Source organism: Hyaena hyaena, unplaced genomic scaffold (assembly GCF_003009895.1).
Source record: "Hyaena hyaena isolate Hyena2069 unplaced genomic scaffold, ASM300989v1 scaffold_45, whole genome shotgun sequence".
Lineage (NCBI taxonomy): Eukaryota > Metazoa > Chordata > Mammalia > Carnivora > Hyaenidae > Hyaena > Hyaena hyaena.
The window spans coordinates 2518178-2530212 of NW_024080677.1; positions in this window are offsets into that span (position 1 = coordinate 2518178).

Genomic DNA, 12035 nt, shown 5'->3' on the forward strand with positions numbered 1-12035 from the left:
CCTGGGTGGCTTAGTCGGTTAAGCGTCCGACTTTCGCTTAGGTCATGATCTCGCGGTTCGTGGGTTTGAGCACCGCGTCGGGCTCTGTGCTGACTGCCAGCTCAGAGCCTGGAGCCTGTTTCAGTCTGTGACTCCCTCTCTCTCTGACCGTCCCCTGCTCACGCTGTCTCTCTCTCTCTCTCCTAGAAATAAATAAAACATTTAAAAAAAAAAAAACAAAGGAAAGATAAAAACCATATGATCCTGTCAATAGCTGCAGAAAAAGCATTTGACAAAATACAGCGTCCCTTCTTAATAAAGACCCTCGAGAAATTCGGAATAGAAGGAACTTAGTTAAACATCATAAAAGCCATCTATGAGAAGCCCTCAGCTAACATCATCCTCAACGGGGAAAAACTGAGAGCTTTCCCCCTGAGATCAGGAACACGACAGGGATGTCCACTCTCACCACTGTTGTTTAACATAGTGCTGGAAGTCCTAGCATCAGCCATCAGACAACAAAAGGAAATCAGAGGCATCAGAATCGGCAAAGAAGAAGTCAAACTTTCACTTTTCACAGACGACATGATACTCTACATAGAAAACCTGACAGACTCCACCAGAAGCCTACTAGAACTGATCCAAGAATTCAGCACAGTTGCAGGGTACAAAATCAACGTACAGACATCGGTTGCATGTTTATACACCAACAATGAAGCAACAGAAAGAGAAATCAAGAAGCTGATCCCATTCACAATTGCACAAAAAAACATAAAATACCTAGGAATAAACCTAACCAAGGATATAAGAGATCTGTATGATGAAAACTATAGAAAACTTATGAAGGAAATTGAAGAAGACACAAAGAAATGGAAACACATTCCATGCTCATGAATTGGAAGAATAAATATAGTTAAAATGTCCTTACTACCCAAAGCAATCTACACATTCAAGGCAATCCCAATCAAAATTACACCAGCATACTTCTCGAAACTAGAACAAACTATCCAAAAATTTGTATGGAACCACAAAAGACCCAGAATAGCCAAAGTCATATTGAAGAAGAAAAACAAAACGAGAGACATCACCATCCCAGACTTTAGACTCTACTACAAAGCTGTTATCATCAAGACAGTATGGTATGGGCACAAAAACAGACACATAGATAAATGGAATAGAATTGAGAACTCAGAAGTGGACCCAAAAGTATACAGCCAACTGATCTTTGACAAAGCAGGAAAGAATATCCAATGGAAAAAAGACAGCCTTTTTAACAGATGGTGCTGGGAAAACTGGACAGCAACATACAGAAGAATGAAACTAGATCATTTTCTCACACCATACACAAAAATAAACTCAAAATGAATAAAGGACCTGAATGTGAGACAGGAAACCATCAAAACCCTAGAGGAGAAAGCCAGAAACAACCTCCTTGACCTCCACCGGAGCAATTTCTTACTTGACACATCCCCACAAGCAAAAGAATCAAGAGCAAAAATAAAGTATTGGGACCTCATCAAGATTAAAAGCTTCTGCACGGCAAAGGAAACAAACCATAAAACTAATAGGCAACCGACAGAATGGGAAAAGATAGTTGCAAATGACATATCAGATAAAGGGTTAATATCCAAAATCTATAAGGAACTCACCAAACTCCACACCAGAAAAACAAACAACCCAGTGAAGAAATGGGCAGAAGATATGAACAGACACTTCTCCAAAGAGGACATCCAGATGGCCAACAGACACATGAAACGATGCTCAGCATCCCTCCTCATCAGGGAAATACAAATCAAAACCACACTAAGATACCACCTCAAGCCAGTCAGAGTGGCTAAAATGAGCAAATCAGAGAACTCAAGATGCTGGAGAGGATGTGGAGAAACGGGCACCCTCCTACACTGTTGGTGGGAATGTAAACTGGTACAGCCCCTCTGGAAAACACTGTGGAGGTTCCTCACAAAATTCACAATAGAACTCCCCTATGACCCAGCAATAACACTGCTAGGAATTTACTCAAGGGATACGGGAGTGCTGATGCCTAAGGACACACGTACCCCAATGTTCATAGCAGCACTCTCAACAATAGCCAAAACATACAAAGAGCCTAAGTGTCCATCAACAGACGAATGGATCAAGAAGATGTGGCTTATCTATATGATGGAATACTACATGGCAATGAGAAACAATGAAATCTGGCCATGTGTAGCAACATGGATGGACCTTGAGGGTGTTATGCTGAGCATAATAAGTCAGGCAGAGAAGGATAAATACCATATGTTTACATGTATAGGAGGATTAGGAGGACCTTAACTGAGGACCATGGGGGAGAAGAAAGGGTGAAATAGTGGGGGAGAAGGAGGGAGGCAAACCATGAGAGACTCTTGAATGGTGAGAACAAACTGAGGACCGATGCGTGTGGGGGGGGAGAGGGGATGATGGACATAGAGGAGGTCTCTTGTGGGGATGAGCACTGGGTGGAAACCAATTTGACAATAAACTATTTGTAAAAAAGAAATTTGTTAATGTTTATTTATTTTTGAGAGAAAGAGCATGAGCAGGGGTGGGGCTGAGAGAGAAGGAGACACAGAATCCACAGCAGGTTCCAGGCTGAGCACAGTGCCAGTCACAGGACTTGAACTCATGAACCATGAGATCATGACCTGAGCTGAAATTGAATGCTCAACTGACTGAGCTACCCAGGCGCCCCTAACGAATTCTTTTGATGGGGATACCTGGGTGTCTCAGTAGGCTAAGAGTCTGACTCTTTGTTTCGGCTTAGGTCACGATCTCATGGTTCTTGGGTTTGAGACCCTTGTTGAGCTCCATGTGCATAGTGTGGAGTTTGCTTGGGATTCTCTCAACTCTCTCTCTGCCTCTCCCCTCTCAAAAATAAAAAAGGGAATTGTCTTGAAAAAAAAAAAGTAAACATCATAGCAAAGAAATCAAAGTTTTTTTTTTTAATGTGTATTTATTTATTTATTTTGGGAAGGAGAGCTGTACATGCATAAGCGGAGGCAGTGCAGGGCTTAATCCCACAAACCATGAGCTGAAATCAAGAGCCTGATTCTTAACCCAGTGAGCCTTCCAGACATCCTTCGAAGGTGTTTTGTTTGTTTTATTTTTTTTCTTTATTTTTTTCCAAATACTTTATTGTCAAGTTAGTTTCCATATTACACCCAGTGCTCATCCCCACAAGTGCCCTCCTCCATGCCCATCACCCACCCTCCCCCCCGACTCCCATCCCATGAGAGACTCTTGAATGCTGAGAACAAACTGAGTACTGATGGGAGTGTTTAGTTTGTTTTAAAGAACCAAATGAAAATTACAGAACTGAAAAAGACAGTAACTGGAAAAATGATTACTGTGGGCACTGAGGACAGATCACTAGAATTTACCCAATCTTTTTTTAAATTTTATTCATTTTTGAGAGAAAGAGAGAGAGAGAGAGAGAGAGAGAGGCAGAGCACGGGTGGAGGAGGGAAGAGAGAGAGGGAGACACAGAATCTGAAGCAGGCTCCAGGCTCTGAGCTGTCAACACAGAGCCTAACGTGGGGCTCGAACCCACTAACCACAAGATGACCCGGGCTGAACTCAGGTGATAACAGACTGGACCACCCAGGTGCCCTGAATTTACCCAGTCGTAATGACGGAGAGAATAGATTGGGGCAAGGGGAGGAGGAGCACTATGGACAGTAACAAAAAGCATAAGATCATACTGTTGAAGTCCCAGGAGGAAAGGAGGAGGAGAGAGGGACTGCAATGCATTTGTTAAAAATAATAGCTGAAAACCTCTCAAATTCACTAAAAGACATTAACCTACAGATTCATCATGTTCTAACTAGGATAAACCCAATAAACCTGTGCCAAGACACATCATAATTAAACTTGTGGAAGCTGAAGACAAAGGAACAAAAATCTTAAAAGCAGCCAGAGGGAAATAATGTATTATTTATGAATGAACACCAATGTAAATGACAGCAAATTTCTCATGGGAAACTAAAATAGAAGGTGAAAATGACTCAAAGAAAACTATACCTAGAGTGACCACTAAGAAAGCTATACAGAGCTCAAAACCACCGTAAATAAATCAAGATGGAAGCCTTAAAAATGTTCAAATTATCCATGAGAAGCCAAGAAAAGAAAAATAACAGAATAAGAAATACAGAAAATATAGCAAATCACCAACTAAAGTAAACATACCAGTAAAAAAGAGATTGGCAGAGTAGATTAAAAAGATGATAACAACCATACACTGTCTATAAGTAACACTTTATACACAAAGACACCAGTAGATTGAATGTTATAAGGGTAGAACACTCCACATAACAATAGCAAAATGCACATTCTTTGTAAGCCGACTTGGTACATTCATCAAGATAAACCATATCCTAGGCCATAGGACAAACCTCAACAAATTTAAAAGAACTGAAACCAGTACAAATATGTTCTCTGTTCATAGCGGATTCACACTAGAAATCAAAAGCAAATAGTTAACAGGAAACTCACAAAAATCTTGGAAAGTAAACAAAACACTCTTAAATAATCCATGTGTCAAATAAGAAATCTCAAAGGAACATTTTAAAGATTTATATAAAGGGAGAGAGAGTTGAATTAAACTGAAAACAGAACATCTCAAAATATGGAGGGTTCAGCTAAAACAGAAATGAGAGGGAACTTCATAATACTAGAGGCTTGTGGTAGAAAAAAAGAAAGTCTGAAATCAATAATTTAAGCAACTTGCTGAGAAGCTAAACAAAGAAGAGCAAAATAAACCCAGAGCAACCCAAAGAAAGGAAACTAATCAAGATAAAAGCAGAAATCAATTTAAAAAAAAAAAAAACAAACAGTGGAAAATCAATGAAAAAAAAGCTAGCTGTTTGAAAAAATATTTTTAAGACAAAACCTCTAACAAGACTGACAAAGACAAAAAAGACACCAATTATGACAGAAATTAAATACAAAAAGCAACTTTCTGCTGCTAGATTCAACTACTGAGAAGAAACGGACTGATTCCTTTAGAGATACAAACCGCCAACACTTAACCAAGGTGAAACAGATAATTCAGATAGTCCTATAACCACTAAAGAAATAGAATTTGTAATTTTCGAAATCCCTGAAGTAGAAACATCCAGATGCAGATGGTTTCACTGAGAATCCTACCAATGTTTCGAAATGGGACCAATTTTACACAACCTTTCCCAGGAAATCAAAGAGGAAGGAACACTTACCAATTCATTTTATGAAGCTGGTAGTTCCCTGAGATAAAAACCGAACACATCACAAGAAAACTACAGACCAGTATCTTTTACGAGCACATGAATTCTCAACAAAATGTTAGCAAATTGAATCCAACGACGTAAAAAGAATTGTGCATCAAAACCAAGTGTGATTTATCCTAAGTACGAAAGGTTGGTTCAACATTTACAGATCCCTCAGTGTGATCCAACATATCAATCAGCTTTAAAAAAAAATAAATAAATAAGGATTATAGGTTTGAACACTCAAAATTAAACTGTGGCATTTCAGAACAGGAAAATAGTCTAGGGAAAGCCTGCTGGAAAATCCACATCTTAATGGGTGAAGAACTAAGCCCAGGAAGGGAGGGTGCGCCTGATCTTAGACATGCGCCAGTATTGTGAAATACTGTCAGATTTTGGAGGGGAAATGGTGAATAAATTACATTTACACATTAAAAAAAGGGAGACCTCCAGTTCTCTTTGCCTGTACATAACTCTTCCCCCTTCTTCCGTTTGTATCTGTATCCACTTCTCTCTCTTGGTAGTAGGGGGGAGAATTTTAGAGATTAAATGGTCGTAGGAGCTTGTCATCTGAGGGCACCATACATATGTCTAATTCATGGAGCCAACCCGCCAGCACAGGAAGGCAATGTATACAAAGAGTTAACTGAGAGGCGCCTGGGTGGCTTAGTCGGTTAAGCGTCTGACTTTCGCTTAGGTCATGATCTCGCGGTTCGTGGGTTCGAGCCCCATGTCGGGCTCTGTGCTGACTGCCAGCTCGGAGCCTGGAGCCTGTTTCAGTCTGTGACTCCCTCTCTCTCTGACCCTCCCCTGCTCACGCTGTCTCTCTCTCTCTCTCTCTTTCCTAGAAATAAATAAAACATTAAAAATTTTTTTTCTAAATAAAAACAATAAAAATAAACAAAACAAAGAGTTAACTGAAATTGGTTTCACATGATGGAGAGAACTAGGAGCTCTAGCTTCTAAGCAAGATGATCCGTTTTGTATAAGAACCGTTTAAATGAGCCTAAATATGTATTTAAAAGTTCATATCTCAGATGGAATGGAAATAAAAGGAGGTAGCTGCATTTGGCTCATCTAGACCTTCACGGATGCCCTCCCTCACTCCAATCTAAAACTTCTAAATACATGAATTTCTCCCTCTCTTTTCTCTTGAATGTGAAAACTCCTCACAGCAAATCAATTAGAATATCTTTCCCCTCCTTCAGAGGGAATCAATAAACTAGGTTACAAGTCCCTATTTAAAAAATTATGGAAACTAATAAGTGTTTCTCAAAATCTAACAGAAATTCACCAGTTTTTTGTGACTGTAGCCCAAACATCAAATGAAACACTCAAGCTGCAGGGGCTTCACAGACCACAAAAGAATATTTGCATGCTTTAAGCAATCCTAGGAGGTAGACCTTCTCTTGACTATTTTCTATCCAACCAAAGGGCCTAGAACTAGTGCACCTTGTCAAATAGCTAATATATCTTAAAATTTCTGGGTCATCACTAAAGGGGGAGCAAAATAATGAGTCAAATGAGAGAAAGGGACACTTGGTTGTTGGCCAATTGCTCTTATTGTCTTTTTTTTTTAATTTTTTTTAATGTTTTATTTATTTCTAGGAGAGAGAGAGAGACAGCGTGAGCAGGGGAGGGTCAGAGAGAGAGGGAGTCACAGACTGAAACAGGCTCCAGGCTCTGAGCTGGCAGTCAGCACAGAGCCCGACGCGGGGCTGGAACCCACGAACCGCGAGATCATGACCCAAGCGAAAGTCGGACGCTTAACCGACTAAGCCACCCAGGCGCCCCCAATTGCTCTTATTCTCTTGACGAGGGGTAGGCTGAAGGGGAAACTTGATATGAAGTGGGTGTTACTTTTTTCTCATGGTATTTACAAGTATCTTTCCTCTTGCCTTATTCGGGGTCTCCTGGCACTGAAATGTTACTCTACAGCTGTTACCCCAAGCTGAAATCTAGCTGACAGTACCATTTCAAAAAGAAGCAGTGGTCCTAGTGGCCTTCACAGCTACTCAGTGAGCTCAGGGTGACCAAATGGGAGACGGAGAAGTCATGATGTGGGGCATGGAGAGTCTACCTTCTTACCTAAGATGGAGACACCAGCAGAAAGACACTGGCCACCATGGCAGGCATGTGTCCCATCCACGCCTGTGGCGGAACCCTTAGGACTGCTCAGATACCCTCACAAAGAGCTAAACTGACTTCCCTTACCCTGCCAGCCTTCTCGGGGCACACCACCCTTCCTGAGCATTTGTGGCCAACCCTCCTACCAAGGACAACATTCACATGCTCTCCATGACGTTTGCTCTATAAATCCTGCCTTTTCCTTTGTTTAGAGTGACAGTCTATACACGGTTGTGGATGCATTTCTGGTGTGTGAATACATTTTCAGCTGTGTGCGATCTAAATGACTCTAAGCTATTCTTGGCACCTTTCTCATCAGGCTGGTGAGCTTCTGTGGTCTTTCAGTTCCCACCCACCCACCGCTTTGGATCCTCTGTCTCAGGCTCCTTTGTTGTTTCCTGCTCACCTTGCTGACTTTTAAACCTTCCAGTGTCACTGGCCTCAGTATTTGGACCACGTCCCTTCTCCATCAGTCTTGTTAATCTCTTTCAGGCCTACAGCCTCAACCAGTTCCGTATATACTCATGACTCCCAAATTTATATCTCCAGACCAGCCTCTGCCAGGATCTCCAAATGCGCCTCAAAGCCAATTCTGAAATTCTACCGGGTAGATCTTGTGAGTGCCCCTGTTGTGGGACTGAGAAATTCTCTTTGATTATTTCTTGCTTCTTCTTTATTATTCTTGACTAATCTGAGGTGTGAGTTGGGAACATATTCTCTTGGGGGCTGCATAGTTTTGGGGGCTGATAGCTCACTTCCTGCTAAACAAAGGAAATTTGGGAGTTGAGGGGTGAGTGTAAATCTTGAGGAGTCACAGAATTCTTTCAGTCCAGAACGATTTCTTGGGCAGTTCAAAAACTTAACAGATTTATTGTCTGTTGTCCTCATCAGTTCTGTGTCATTGAAACCATAAATACAGTTTTTTTCCAAGATCTAGCTCTCAGACCACCATATTTGTTTGCTTGCCCCCATCCCCCGCTACCCCACCTTGTTCTCACTCTGAAGGGGGGTACTTTGAGGCCCTCAGGCCTCTGTGGGAAAGCTCTACTGTTAGCCTGATCTTTGCTGAAAGTTTGAGTGTTGGTGGGCTTTCTCAATTTATCTTCTGGTAATTAGGGTCTCCAAACAGCTGGTTTTTTGGTAATGTGAAATGTCCATTTTTTTAATTCTCTCTATTCAGTTTTGTTTCTCTTTCTTGTATTATCTTGCCAATGAGGCCAATATTACTAGACGCTACTATTGTTTTGATTCCCAAACCTCTCCTATAGCTACAAGTTCATTAGTCCTATGAGCTGCCTCCCAAATTATTGCAGGGACTAGTTCTCTCAAATGTGTGGTCCCTACATAACTTGGAGTGTCATCTTTCCAGCCTTCTATATCTATTTCCTCGCTACCTGTGGTCTGATTGTTAAGCCAATTTTTAGATTTTTATTACAGAAGAATTTATTTCTGGTAATGATTTTCTGCATTAGTGAGGACTGAATAGGTTATGCTGTGGTAACAAACATCTCCCAAATCTCAGTGATTTAACACAACAAAGTCCTGCCACATATTGGCAGGTCGGGGGTTTGGGGGAGGGGAGTGGGATGTGAGACTGCTGCACTATCGCTCAGGGTCTCGGGCTAACTGAATGAAATACCATCATTTTTGTAGTTGTCACACCTGGGACTGGTGGCCAATGGCCAAAGGAAGAGGGGGACAGGAGAACTGTAGCTGGGGTATCCTTGGCCTCAACCGAGGAACATTACATGTCACTACTGTTCACACTCCAAGGTCAGAACTAGTCATATGACCCCCAAAGAATTACAAGAAGACTAAGAACTGTAGTGTTTCTTACACATTATCTACCTCATTGCATCTGTCATTGAGGGTAGCCCTTCAGTCTACCTGAACACAAGGTTTGATTTCTTGTTGATAGTGCTTTTATTTTGTCTTTTGTTTAATGTTATGTCCTTAATTCCTGGTACATACTAAGGACTTAATAAATATTCAAAGAATGGATGACTGAATAGACTAAGTTTCTCAGCTGAGCTTAAAAGGAGGAAAGAAGGAAGGAAGGAAGGAAGGAAGGAAGGAAGGAAGGAAGGAAGGAAGGAAAGATGGATGGAATGAAGGAGGGAAGGAAGGAAAGAGGGAAAGAAGAAAGAAAGAAAGAAAGAAAGAAAGAAAGAAAGAAAGAAAGAAAGAAAGAAAGAAAGAAAGAAAGAAAGAAAGAAAGAAAGAAACCTCTAGGTCGTTACACCCATAGCCACAGTGGAAAGTTGGAGTTGGAGCTGTGTGACGCCCCAGGAGTGGGTGGATGTGGACAAAATGCACACATCAGGCATTGGAGTGTATAATCCCTTCTCCAGGAAAGTTGCTGAGGCCTCTCTAGTTGTCTCAGGGGGTCAAATACAGAGCTGGGTTGGTGGCATGTTCCCTGAGATTTCTAAACAAGAGTGAAATCCCAGCCTGGCTGCCTAGGATTCTGGGCCAGAAATGGTCCCTGGGTGGAAACAAAGTCTTGCATGAGTCCCTGAGCCATTGCTGTGTGTGTGTATTGGGCTAATTTCACCTGTGATCTGGAAAACTTGAGCCAGTAAAACAATTTAAAAACAGATCTGAGGGGCATCTGGTGGCTCAGTAGATTGTGTGTCTGACTCTTGATTTTGATTCAGATCCCAGGGTCATGGGATTGAACCCCACATTGGGCTTCACACTGAACATCAAGTCTGCTTAAGATTTTCTCTTTCTCGACTCTTGAATGCTGACAAAAACTGAGGATTGATGGATGGGGGGGAGGGGCATGGAGGAGGGCACTTGTGGGGATGAGCACTGGGTGTTATGTGGAAACTAATTTGACAATAAACTATTTGTAAAAAAAAAAAAAGATATGTTTGGTTGAGCAGAAGAAAAAAAAAGGTTCTCTCTCTCTCTCTCCTCTCTCTCTCTCTCTCTCTCTCTCTCCCTCCTCCCTCTGTCCCTCCCTCTGTCCCTCTCCCTCTCTCTCTGTCTCTCCCTCTCTCCCTCTCCACTGCTAGGGCTCTGTCTCTCTAAAATAAAATTTTAAAAACAAACAAACAAACAAACAAACAAACACAGATCTGAGAATACTTGTATGTGAATGTTCTTAGCATCTTTGTTCATAAGCCCCAAACTGGAAACAGTCCAACTATTTCCACAAAAGGAAAATGGATACACGATTTGTGGTATAATATCCCTATTGTATGAATGGGTACCTATCCAGGGATAAAAGGGACATACTACAGATATGTACAAAAACAGGTATGAGGGGCACCTCCGACTTTGGCTCAGGTCATGATCTCACGGTTTGTGGGTTCGAGCCCCACATCAGGCTCTGTGCTGACAGATTACAGCCTGGAGCCTGCTTCAGATCCTGTGTCTCCCTCTCCCTCTCATCCTCCCCTGCTCGTGCTCTCTGTCCATCTCACAACAAGAAATGAAAATGTTTAAAAAAACAAACAAACAAACAAACAAAAACAAAAAACCACCAAAAAAACCCAGGAATGAATCTGAAAAATGTTATGTTAAATGAAAGAATCCAGACATTAAAAGGTACACACGGCATGATTTCATTGATGAGAATTTCTACAAGAGGCAAACCTAGTCTCTCGTGATATCAACAAGAAAGTGACTGCCTGCTTCTTGGTAGGGGTGTGGAATTGACTGGAAAGGTGCACAAAAGCACCCTTTGGGGTGATGTAAATGCTCCATATCTTGGGGTGTTGGTTACATGGATATACATATGGGTCAAAACTTACAGAATCATGTTATTTTATTTTATTTTTATTTTTATTTTTTAAATATAGTTTATTGTCAGGTTGGTTTCCATATAACACCCAGTGCACATCTCAACCAGCGCCCTCCTCGATGCCCGTCACCCATTTCCCCCTCTCCTCCACCCTCATCAACCCTCAGTTTGTTCTCAGTCTTTAAGAGTCTCTTTTGGTTTGTCTCCCTCCCTCTCCTTAACTATTGTTCCCCCTTCCTTTCCCCTATGGTCCTCTGTTAAGTTTTTCCTATTCCACCTTGGAATCCTGTATTTTAAATAGATGCATTTCATTGATGTAAATGACATATTTTTTAAAAATTGACAATATAAAAATTAATTTAACAAGACAGAAATAAAATGGATTCCAAGCTGGTGAGCTCAGTGGAGAAGAGGCAACTGCAAAACTTGCTGGAGTGGACGCTACTGCTTGTGGACCCACCTGCTTTGTTCAGACCCTCCCCCCTGCGTGTGACTTCATCACCAACTCCAGGCATGGCCAGATGGGCCAAGTGAGAGTTCAGTTCTTTGGCGATTGCGTCAAAAAGGACATATTCTGGAATTTGGGCCAAAGAGAAATAAAGAGAAGCCTGTTGGGAGTTCCTCTTGGAATAATTTCCACACTTCTGTAAAAGGAAATGGAATGAATCTTTTTTTCCTCTTTCAGTTTCATCTAAGGACCCCAGGCATTCAAATTCTCACGCTATCATCCATAGCTATGTGCCTCAGCATCCTCATCTAAAAATGGTAATGAAGGGGTGCCTAGGTGGCTCAGTCGGTCGGGCACCTGACTTCTTCTCAGGTCATGATCTCACGTTTCATGAGTTCAAGCCCCGCGTCGGGTTCTGTGCTGACAGCTCAGAGCTTGGAGGATATTTTGGATTTTGTGTCTCCCTTTG